The following is a 12,030-nucleotide window of genomic DNA, read 5'->3' as shown; positions in this document are numbered from 1 at the left end:
TTTAAGTTGAAAGGATCATATGGGTAGTAAGTAGTAAAAGTTGGGCTGGTTAAGCTGTATGAGATTCAGCACCATTTCAACCACCTTACTCATCTTGGACACCCGCACTGAATCAGCTTCCTCATTTATAAAATGGAAGTTTGGCTTCAGATGACCTTTAAGGTTATTTCCTGAATGTAAATATAGTAATTCTGCAAATTCATTCTTCCAAATTATACAACAGGCTTATTGCTCCCCTAACAATTATTTATCTGAAGATAGATCCTGCCTAAAATTATTATCTTCCATGTGAATTGTTAGCATATCAAAATGCTCTCTGTGCAATTTTATAAAATGGTATTTTGATAGATATTTTATTTATTTGAAGCTTCTGCCTTCTCCTTCCAAACTGTTTCTGAAACCAGGCAGATGCCTAGGGCTGTGCACTAATTCCTGGGAAATCATCCAGAACAGGAATGGAATCCGTAAAGGATGTGGGATGCCAAGAGGGAGCAAGTTCTGACTCTTTTTCCCAGTGGCAAAATAGAAAAGGATTCATCAACTTCTAGACGCCAACACAGAACAAGGAAGGCCTCAGAAGTCGAGTAGTCCAACTTTCGACAATGCAGAAAGGATTCGCAGGCCACATCTTGGAGTGAATCACTTTTTTTGTTTGTTTATTTTTTTTATTTTTATTTATATTTTGACAGGCAGAGTTAGACAGTGAGAGAGAAAGAGACAGAGAGAAAGGTCTTCCTTTTTCTGTTGGTTCACCCCCCAAGTGGCTGCTATGGCCGGCACGTTGCGGCCAGCACACTGCACCAATCCGAAGCCAGGAGCCAGGTGCTTCTTCCTGGTCTCCCATGGGGGTGCAGGGCCCAAGGACCTGGGCCATCCTCCACTGCATTCCCAGGCCACAGCAGAGAGCTGAACTGGAAGAGGAGCAACCGGGACAGAATCCGGCACCCCGACCGGGACTAGAACCCGGGATGCCGGCGCCACAGGTGGAGGATTAGCCTAGTGAGCCGCGGCGCTGGCCGGAGTGAACCACTTCTGAGTCAGTTTGTTGCATCTTCGAACAACTATATGATCAATTGCTCCACATAAAATAATGCAAAAATTTTAAAAGTCTGATGCATATCAGAGTGAACTTTAAAAATTACAAAAACAATATATTTCCTATAAAGTGGACATAAATAAATAAGAATTTTATAAAATATGTGGAAAGTTGGATGACATTTTGGGAGGTTTTGGAAAACATGATAACAATTTTTCACAAAACACTAATTCCAGGAATCACTGCCAGTATGTGTATTTATCTCACCTATCTGTATGATTGAGCCATCAGTTTTCTTTCTTATTGGACTTTCAATGTTAGACGTACTTGCTGTGTTCAACTTATGCGAAGCTGAAACTGGATACTCACAATAGTTATCCAAAGCAGTATACTGCTCAGAGAATTGAAGAGTTGTATTTCTGAATGGGGTGGGGTTGTGCGTCTCCTGGCTCAAGCAGTTTGTTATTATTGTTACCCTACAGGAATTTTTAGTTGTCCATGTTGGGACTTCAGTTTTAAATATTTGCATAATTAGGCACATTAGTGAGATAGGTGATTCTGGATGAGGAGCTATCAATTACCTTAGACACTCTCTGTTCCCAAACTAATGTGCCCTAACCAAGGAAACAGAAGGAGCCCTAGAAACTGTTTCAGGGATTTGGGGATTATTTGCAATTTACCATAGAGCCTTTGTTGTATTGATTATAACTTCTGTGCTTATGGGGATTAATTAATGGAGCTAAATATGAAAGGCTGCACGTTAATGAAATTAACAGGAGCCATAATTGCAGAACATAATTGCCAATAATTCTTCAATGGTTATTTGGTAATCAGATGTTTTTAAGGTTGAACGAAAATCAAATAGACATTTAATTCATAGAGATATTAGCAATGCAGTGATGCAGAGTCATACTTGCTGCTTAACCTCATGCATGCTGCACTCTTTACTTCAGAAGAGGCCTGTGGTACCTCTTGAGGTGTTTGGATGGTCTCTGCAGAGATCCAGGATGGTGTTAGTAAAAGTACAGCCTTTGAAGTCAGAAAAGCATAGGTCCTGGTCTGGGCTGAGTTATCATTAGATGTGTGACCTCAGACAACCAACTAATCCTAGCCAAGCCTCTGTTTCTTCATCTGTATGAAGGGTCTTCACAAAGTTCATGGGAATGTGTACTATGAAAAAAAATCATGTTTTTCAAAATGTTTTGCACCAAAGTGAACTATGTTTTGTTTCTGTTTTCCATACTTTTGAAGCACCCTTACACGTGGGGACAATGCCTAGGTGATGATGTTTTGACAGCTAAATGAAGTGATGCTTGTGAGAACCTTAAAATCATGTTTTGTGCATACTAGTTGCAACTCAAAAATGGAGTCTACTTAATCATAACACAGATGGTGATGTTTAGCCCCACAGCCAGTACACTGTTGATGATTTGAAGAGATAGACTTTTGGGGCTCACATTCCATGTAGACCTCCACCTGTCTGTCAGCCTTGGGCAAGTTGCTCAACGACATTGTGCATCAGTTTCCTCATCTGTAAAATGGTGCTAATCATTTCCTAGCCAATAGTTATTTACAGGATTAAATGAAGTAATGCAGATAAAAGCATTAGAAGATCAGCACATAGAAGCATTTGTATTGTTATTACTAGTACCACTATAGAAAAGCTTGATGGAATAGAATCTATTAACTGCCTCAAAAACAAATCTTAAAGTTAATTAGAAAGAGAAGATTAGATATTATCAAGTAGGACTCTCTGGTTTTGATGTCTGAAACTAACTTGGAATTGTACCATGTAAACTGGCTTCGGGTAAGGGGAAATAAAACTAAAGGAGGACCAAGGAAAGTGCTAGTACCTTCTGCAGCTATGGGTGGTTATCTGTGTTGTTCCAAGTACAAGAGAAAAATAAATAAATAAATGCAGATATCTTTGTTTCCACTACATATCCAAGACAAAATCTACAGGAATTGGGCTGCCTCATTTCCGGATGTGAACAATTTCCGCTCTCTTCCTGCCTTCCCATTTGCCTTATTGTCTTACCCCCATATCAACAGATAAAAATATAGCAAACTGTGAACACCAGGAAAATATCTTCAGAAAGTTAAGCTAGAGGTCAGAGGCCTGTAGGCAAGCCATTTCTGAGCTGTGGTCCTCTGTCTGATTCCTGTGTAGCCATTAAGACCCATTGCATATGAGTATGTATCAAAGCTACACCCTCTAACACCAGTCCCTCTCTTGCTTTACCACATATGATAATCTACCCTGAAACTCAGAGTATTTAAGAAAAGTATTTCAGGGGCTGGCACTGTGGCATATAGTGGGCTAAACTTCCTCCTGCAGTGCCAGGCATTATATATGGGTGCCGGTTCTAGTCCTCTGCTCCTCTTCCAATCCAGCTCTCTGCTATGGCCTGGGAAAGCAGAAGATGGCCCAAGTACTTGGGCCGCTGCACCTGCATGGGAGACCTGGAAGAAGCTCCTGGCTCCTGGCTTTGGATTGGGTCAGCTCTGGATGCCGTGGCCATCTGGGGAGTAAACCAGAGGATGGAAGACCTTTCTTTCTGTCTCTCTCTTTCTCTAACTCTGCCTTATCAAATAAATAAATAAACCTTTAAAAAAGGAAAGAAAAAAAGTATTTCACCTGGGTTCATTTATCCACTTGAATGTATTTCCTGGAGTTCTCCCTCCTTGCTTGTCAAAAGGAGGGACATACTGAATGGATATAAGGAGGCTAACTGGAGTGTTCAGCAGTTCCCCCTTTCTGTTTGTGTGTATATATGTGTGTATTTCTACATCCCAGCACACTGCCTTCATCTGTCTTCCACAAGAGGATCTCATTTAACTCCTGAAATAGTCCTTCTTATTTCTAGCTACTCTGTAGAAATGAATGACAATATGACTTTGACCTTGAAATATACCCTAATACCAGAATGCATTAAGAGACTCTGATAAGGGGGATGATTCAAAGATGCCCTCCTGTGACCAGTGAGGGCCCACCCAAAGAAATGGAGAGCAAGTCCTTCCCTGATCCCTGCACTTCTGAGTGAATTGTGTTTCATAAGTCTCTTTGTGAGCTGGCTGTCTGAATCTCAGGCTTATCTTTCCAATGATGCAATAGTACAATTGATTGCCTGTGCCTCAGAATCGGTGAGGTCACGAAAGTCTCCATAACCCCTAGTGCCCATGGAGCAGGTAGTATTATACAACAAACCTAGAGCTTCTCTAGCATGCTTATCATTTTTTTCTATGGCAAAGTGGATTCAGAAATACAAATTTGAATGCCAGGAAAATATTGTTGTAGTTCAGATATTGGAATGAGACTCCCCTAGCTTCAAGTCACTGCTGGATGCCCCTCTGATCTAAGTAGGGAGGAGGCTTTGCTGGGTGTCTTACTGGTAATGAGTCAGAGATTCTTGCTTCTCGCCTATATGTTTAATTATAACTCATATTTGCAACTACCTTCTACTAAGCCTGTGGTGAATCCAGTAATGATGCACTAGCCATGACAAAAAGAGGAAAGCTGTGTTCAAGTTAGATGTGGGTTCTTCAATGGAAAACAAATGAAAAGGAAAGGAAGGGACTAAAAGGCACTAACTGATAGTGGTAGCTGTGGAGGGAAACATTAAGGGCCACTCCTTTTGAATCCAGAAAAACCAGCTAAAAATGGCAAAGTACCTGTGATTTACTGACTGCTTGCTATGGACCACATCTTGTGCTGGCCTTTCACAAGCATTATTATCTCTCTTAATGTTTTTTTAAATATTTATTTTATTTATTTGAAAGGCAGGGAGAGAGAGAGAGAGAGACTGAGATAGAGCTCCCATCCTCTGGTTTACTCCTAGTGGCCGCAATGGCTAAGATTGAGTCATATTGAAGCTAGGAGCCTGGAACTCTTCCTGGGTATCCCAGATGGGTACAGGGCCCCAAGTACACAGACCATCTTCCACTACTTTCCCAGGCGCATTATCAGGAAGCTGAATCGGAAATGGAGTAGCTGATACCGGCAGCTTAACCCACTACACTACAATGTTGACTGCAATCTCTCTTATTCTTAACAATAGCCATTCACATGTATCCTATTGTCACCTATATTTTATGGCTAATGGAGGTTTCACGGGATTAGATGTCTTTCATAGCTAGTTGAGTGATGGAGCTGGGACAGCATCATGCTTATTGGATTCTGAAGCCTAATTAACCATGATGCTTCCAGCCACTTGCTCATTTGGGAACTGCCTACTCTTGGTTGCATTTCATTGAGAAGACAGAATGTGATGCACAAAGCACTGAAGAGAGAAACCTCAAGTGATTCAGTCAGAAAATTATGGCTTAGTTATCTTTTTTTTCCTTTTATGCTCTTTTATTACTATTATTTTGGTAGCAAATTAATTCTATCCATACTGTTATGTGCTGTCTTTAACATTCTGTGCTAGTGTGTTTTTATTTTTCAAGAACAGAACAGTATTTTGCAGGTTTAAAAAGCTATAAGCGTATTATTATAAAAATATACATTCATAATCAACAGTCCAGTAATTAAGTAGGTGATGCCTCTTTACTTGGGGTTTTTCTTCAGAGAAATCATTTAAGTAGTCTGGACCTCAATTTCCTCATCTATGGAATGGGAAGACGTGTTGGCAAAGGTCAGGAAGTATGAGTGGAGCTGAATGGAATGCTTCAGAACAACAACTTCTCAACAAATAATAGCTTATTATTAATGGTGAGGCCACAGTACAATGTTTAGTAGTAGCAGGAAGAAAGTATTTTCTCACATAACATGTAATGACCAGGTATTCCTATCTGGGGAGATGAGCACCCATAAAAAGGGTCTTCAAGTCCCCCTCTGCTCTTCATCCTTTTTTTCTTCCTACATTGGAGCTTTCCTGTGATTACAAATATTGCCTCCTTAAATTCACTATTAAAATGTTATTCTATTTTTTCCAAAATACTGGAAACTATGATAGTATTAATTGTTAAGTCTTCTAGTTATAGAGACAGAGCATATATTTTAAAAGAAATACCTGTTTAAAATGACTGAAATGTAAGTGTTTTCAAGCAAATGGAAAATAATAGTTGGAAGAAAAGGCTCAGTGTGTGTGTGTGGAGGGGGGATTACAACCCTGCACAGAAGTGGATTTTGTAAGGACTCCAGTTTGTGTTTGGCCCTGGATTAAGGACACTCTAATGCTAGAATGTTGTAAGAACCGTGAGTATATGGTGATTGTATGACAGAAAAAGCCCTTTCTGTTCCATGAGTCCACACACTCTCACAACAGGTATAATTCCATGGAAATTTGCCATCAGGTCCTTTGTTGTTGAAAAATCTTCAGAGTGAAACAGTAATTTCTCATTCCTGTCTGAGGTATATTACTATGTAGCCCCAAAATTAACTCTAGCGTTATCATATATCAGTAAAGAAATGGTGAAAAGATGGCGTTCCAGTAAACTTTTATTTTTTTTTATTATTAAACTTTTATTTAATGAATATAAATTTCCAAAGTATAGCTTATGGGTTACAATGGCTTCCCCCCTCCCATAACTTCCCTCCCGCCCGCAACCCTCCCCTTTCCCGCTCCCTTTCCCCTTCCATTCATGTAAAGATTCATTTTCAATTCTCTTTGTATACAGAAGATCAGTTTAGTATATATTAGGTAAAGATTTCAACATTTTGCCCATATAGCAACATAAATTGAAAAAACTACATTGGATTACTAATTATAGCATTAAATAGCAATGTACAGCACATTAAAGACAGAGATCCTACATAATTTTTTTTCAAATTAATTAATTTTCTATGCCATTTCCATTTTAACACCAAGTTGTTTTTTTTCATTTCCAATTCTCTTTATATACAGAAGATCACTTCAGTATGTAATTAGTAAAGACCTCATCAGTTTGTGCCCACACAGAAAGGCAAAGTATAAAAATACTGTTTCAGTACTAGTTATAGCATCACTTTGCTTTAGACGACACATTAGGGACAGATCCCACATGGGGTGTAAGTACACAGTGACTCCTGTTGCTGATTTAACAATTTGACACTCCAGTAAACTTTTAAAGATTGTGAGTGGTTCAGTCAGTTAGGACTTGGATTTTTAATGATGTCTTTTGTGATTTGTCTAATTGATATTCAAATTTTTCATCTGCAAATTGCCTTTCTCATTGGGTTTCTGGAAGAAATAATTGATATGGGGTGTGTTTAGTATTAAGTCTGATTGTTTAATAATCATTAAATGTTCCCCTCCTTCAAACATAGTCCCAACTTCCCTTCCTCATTTGCAGCTAATATAAATTGCTGAACCAAAAACTTGTCTTGTTTGAAATATTTTCTGACAAAAAGTGCTGATGGGTTTCCTAGATTTAGTTTTCTACCCTCCATTAGGAAGTCATTATTAATTCTATTAATAGAGTATGCACATTCTTAAATTACAGTGACTTTCAGTGTATAGCTCACTTATTCTTAGAAAGATATCAGGGCATTTGGTTTGAACTTGTAAAACAGATAGCAAAAAAGCATTAGTTAGGAATCCACTTAAATTCAAGTTCACTAGGGACCAGTTCTGTGATATAGTGGATTAAGTCAACACTTGTGAGACCAGTATCCCATATCAGAGTGGTTTTTCAATCCAACTCCCTGCTAATATGTCTGGGAAGGCAGTGGAAGATAGCCCAAGTATTTGGATTCCTGCCTGCCATGTGAGAGATCCTCATGAAGTTCCTGGCTCTTGGCTTGGACCTGGCTCAGATCTGGCCTTTGTGGCCCTTTGGATAGTGAACCAGTCAAAATCAACCAATCTCTCTCTCTCTCTCTCTCTCTCTCTCTCTCTCTCTTACCCCTCCCTCATTCCTTCTCTCTCCCTCTTCCTCCCCCCTCTTCTGTCACTCTATCTTTCAAATAAATAAATTCAGTTAGCATTCATTTCACTAATGTGAAAATATAAAAGCAAACTACCATACCCTTTTCAAGAATATTTAATGTTCTGGTTATGTTTGCCAGCTGTTTTTATAATGAAAATATGAGTTAGGATTACATTGGAAATCCTATCTTTCCTTATGCTTTGTTTTTCTGCAACAACTTTGAAATGTGCTGCAGTAATTTCTACTGATCCTTTTGAACAAGGTATCCCCAGTTGTCTGGTAGATGCTAGGAGGTAACTGTGGGACTTTTGGCCCACATTTACTGATGTTAAAAAGTAGATTTTTTTCTACCTTGAAAGTAAGAATGCATAAATAATTTATGCTACAGAGAATATTCCTGGAAATTATTGCCTATATGATTTTGCATGTGAGGCTCAGTGTTATTATTTACTATTGCTAGCTAGCAGTGATTAGGGCCTCATTTAATGTCAAGAAACTTATTTGATATTAGTATTGTTATACATAATTTATAGATTATAACATAGAGACATGCTAGTAAAGAAATTTGCCCACAGTCATATAGACTAGGGTTTTTTTGTTTTTAAACTAACTCAAAATAAACCCTTCAACCTCAGAACTTATGTGTTTTATGTATAGGTGATTATATGAATGGGTATATGTATATATAAATATTCAAGGTAAATTCCTTTCATTCTGCACCATTTCAGAAAAGATTTAAGCTAAACTTGATTTTCCTGTAGCCCGAGCATAAATTGTTAAAATGAGATCAGATATGTGATAAAATTATCTATACTTTTAAATAATTGATTTAATATTAATGGACCTATCTTTCTTTCTTACAACACTTCAAGAATTCGCATGTCATCCTTGTGCAGGGGCCATGCTAATCTCTGTATCTTTCCAATTTTAGTATATGTGCTTTGTCTTTTTGTTTGTGGATGCCATATATTTAGTTCATGAATCTAGCTTTTTAAATAATTATTTTATGTATTTTGAAAGAGGAGTTACAGAGAGAAGTAGAGCCAGAGAGAGAGGTCTTCCATTCTGCTGATTCACTCCCCAAATGACTGCAACAGCCAGAGCTGAGCTGTTCTGAAGCCAGGAACTAGGAGCTTCTTCCAGGTCTCCAACATGGGTGCAGGGGCCCAAGGACTTGGGCCATCTTCTACTGCTTTCCCAGGCCATAGCAGAGAGCTGGATTCGAAGAGGAGCAGATGGGACTAGAACCTGTGACCATATGGGATGTCAATGCTGCAGACTGAGGCTTTAACCTGTTGTGCCACAGCATCTGCCCCATGAATCTGGCTTTTTAAAGCACTATCATTTGAATGTGTTTTGATGATAATTAGAGAATATCTCAGATCATGTAGGACCCTAGAGATGTCCTCAAAGCATAGCTGGAACCAGAAAAGCACAAAAGGAGAAGGAAAGCATTTTTTGTTCTAGTGTTCAGTGGATTTGGCATGATCAGGGGTAGAGCTCCAGAATGAATTATCTGGATTAGATTCCAGAATAAAGTGTGATGGTAACATTCTCTGGAACTGTTACTTTTTTCTTCATTAACAGTGTACTCTGGAATGTAAGCATGAAAAAAAATGGAAAAAAAGTGTGAAGAAAAAGATTTCATGAGACTTCAAAAACTGAGGCACACATGTGCAAGTCCAGGGGAAGAACATGAGGCATTGCCTTGCTCACATTTCTCTTATTCTAGGAAATCATGACTTTCACATTAAAATAAATGTATAACAACATAAAATTAAGAATTATACATAATCTGAAATGGAAAATTTTAAAGAGATTTCACACATTCTGCAGAGCCCGGTGATCTCAGATTTCTGGAATACATTTTTATTCCTTTGTCCTAATACAGGTATTTTGAGGGGCATGTGAGAGTAGAGAATGAAGAGGTGTTAAGTAGAAAAATGAAAACTGCATATTGCAGAGTGTCTTAGTGAAATTTATAGTTAGATATATTTTTTTTCCTTCCATCCACTGGTTAACTTCCCATATGCGCACAACAGCCAGGGCTGGGCCAAGGCAAAGCTGGGAGCCCAGAACTCAATCTAGGTCTCCCACAGGAGATATAGGACCCACAATCTGGAGATATCACTCACTGCTTCCCAGTTTGCATGTTAGCAGGAAGCAATTCAAGAGCGAGTAACTGATACTCAAATCCAGGCTGAGAGTGTCCAAGAGAGGACTTAACCACTAAGCCACATGCCTACCTCATTTCAATTCATTTTTTTAATGACACTATAAATAATGTTGTCCTTAGGAAAACATATTTAAACACAAGCAATAATGAAAATTTATCATTTGGAAGGAGGAATTGGTTAAGTCCAGATTCTGCTACGTTTCAGATGCTTGGGAGAAACAGCCAAATAAGATAATTAGGACAGTTTTGATCTGTCTTTGATTAATATTGATTTTTATGTGTCAGTTTTATGTAGGCAGGAAGACACAATTATGCCCTGAGTGCAGTAAGTCATACCCTTCACAGATTTTGACAGACAGAAAGAGTAATTTTAGTGGTAGGAGTTAATTTGCACTGGCATTAAGGCATGAAAAGTTGGTGATCATGTCTAATTGTTTCCTTTGTTACTATTCAACTAAAAATAATGTTCATGAACCAAATTCTGGGAAGCTATTGATTATGATGGTTTTTCTAAAAATGAATTGCTTAAAGTCATTCTTCTCCATAAGCAATTTCTGATTCCAAAGTAAACTTTTACTACATCATCTCACTTCTCCTGCTCCCTCATCTCTGTCTCTTATACTAAATATTGGAGCATACATAAAAAGTGAAGACATTTATAACCTACTCTAATTCTGCCAAGAAATACTGGAAAACTCATTTTTTAAAAAATCAGCATTAATATTGCTGAACATTTAATATAAATACAAACACATACACATATACAGACACATGCACATTCATACAATCGTAAAAAGTATCTACAGTTTTTCATTGTTGTAGAGTACCCACCCTGCAAATGTACAATTTCATTGGATGTGTCAAGAATCAGTTATATTGGTTTAGTAAAGGTTCAACTTCGTCATATTGAGATGACTTTTAAAAATGTCCTTTCTGTTCCCCTCCATATCCTTACTAATAATTTCCTGAATGCTTAGTATATACTCTGCAATATAAAACCTTTTCCAAGTCTTGAGACATAGATTGACAGACATGTTTTAAGGCTTAGTTTTGTTGTTGTTGTTGTTTTGTAATCTATGTAAGGATATTTTCCTTTTCTACGAAAACAAAAGTACATCAATGTCTTCTATCATGAAACTAAACATCCAAATGTCGGATAGTGTGATGCCCTTAGATTTTATTAAATCTGGGCATTTTCTGTTTACCATCTTCTGATTCGTGGCTTTTGCCCTTCCCCTTGTCCCAGCATGATCACAAGGTGGATGCAGTAGCTTCATTTATCTCATCCTGATTTGTCTTATCATAAACCAGGGCTGTGTGTACATATGTGTATGTGTGTGTGCTTCGTTGAGAACTTTCCCTCCAACCACCCTGGCAGTTTTCCTTCAGTATCATTGGTCTGTACCTAAACAAATCACAGGTATTAAAAGGAAACTCTTCGTGTTCCTGGAACTGGACAAGGATCAGATTACCTCTGAAGCTAATGATCACTGAATGCCTATAAAAATTGGATGTGAGAGAGATGGAACAATGATGCAGTTTTGCAAGCTCCTTAGAAGTTGAAAAATAATAACGAAACAAAACTTGCCCGAGAAATAATCAAAGCATAGTATATGTGGGCAGAAGTGATGTGATGAGGAGCTTAGAGAAATCAGCACACACTGACAACTGTGTTTGCATTGCCTACTGGTTTTAAAATCAGACAGAATTTTCTTTAGAACTTGAACTATAAAAGTAATCCAATTCTACTCTGCTTCAGTGACAGTAAAAGACATGTGTCTGAATTATACTATCAGGTTTTTGTGCCTGAGAAGTTCTTAACCCATCTTCAGTTATGCCCCCAACTGGAAAAGAAACTTCACTTTTGATAATTCCTGTTTAATATGAAGGTAATACTAAAATCCCTCTCCTGGTGAATGCATTTAAGACAATGATAATATAGATAAATAATGATGAAGGTTGTGCTATT

At 38.0% G+C, this 12,030-nt stretch overlaps 1 protein-coding gene and 1 pseudogene across 5 annotated transcripts in view; one reads left to right on the top strand and one right to left on the bottom strand.

Annotated features, from left to right (window-relative positions):
• Positions 1–12,030, top strand: part of NRXN1 (neurexin 1) — a 1,232,227-nt gene that overhangs the window by 318,421 nt on the left and 901,776 nt on the right. The gene's annotated exons all lie outside the window — the stretch shown is intronic.
• On the bottom strand, positions 8,737–8,825 carry LOC133773073 (U6 spliceosomal RNA; annotated as a pseudogene).

The sequence above is a fragment of the Lepus europaeus genome, chromosome 13, assembly GCF_033115175.1.
Source record: "Lepus europaeus isolate LE1 chromosome 13, mLepTim1.pri, whole genome shotgun sequence".
Taxonomy (NCBI): domain Eukaryota; kingdom Metazoa; phylum Chordata; class Mammalia; order Lagomorpha; family Leporidae; genus Lepus; species Lepus europaeus.
Note: the sequence above shows the minus strand (reverse complement) of the source record. Positions and strands in the feature narration are given on the sequence as shown.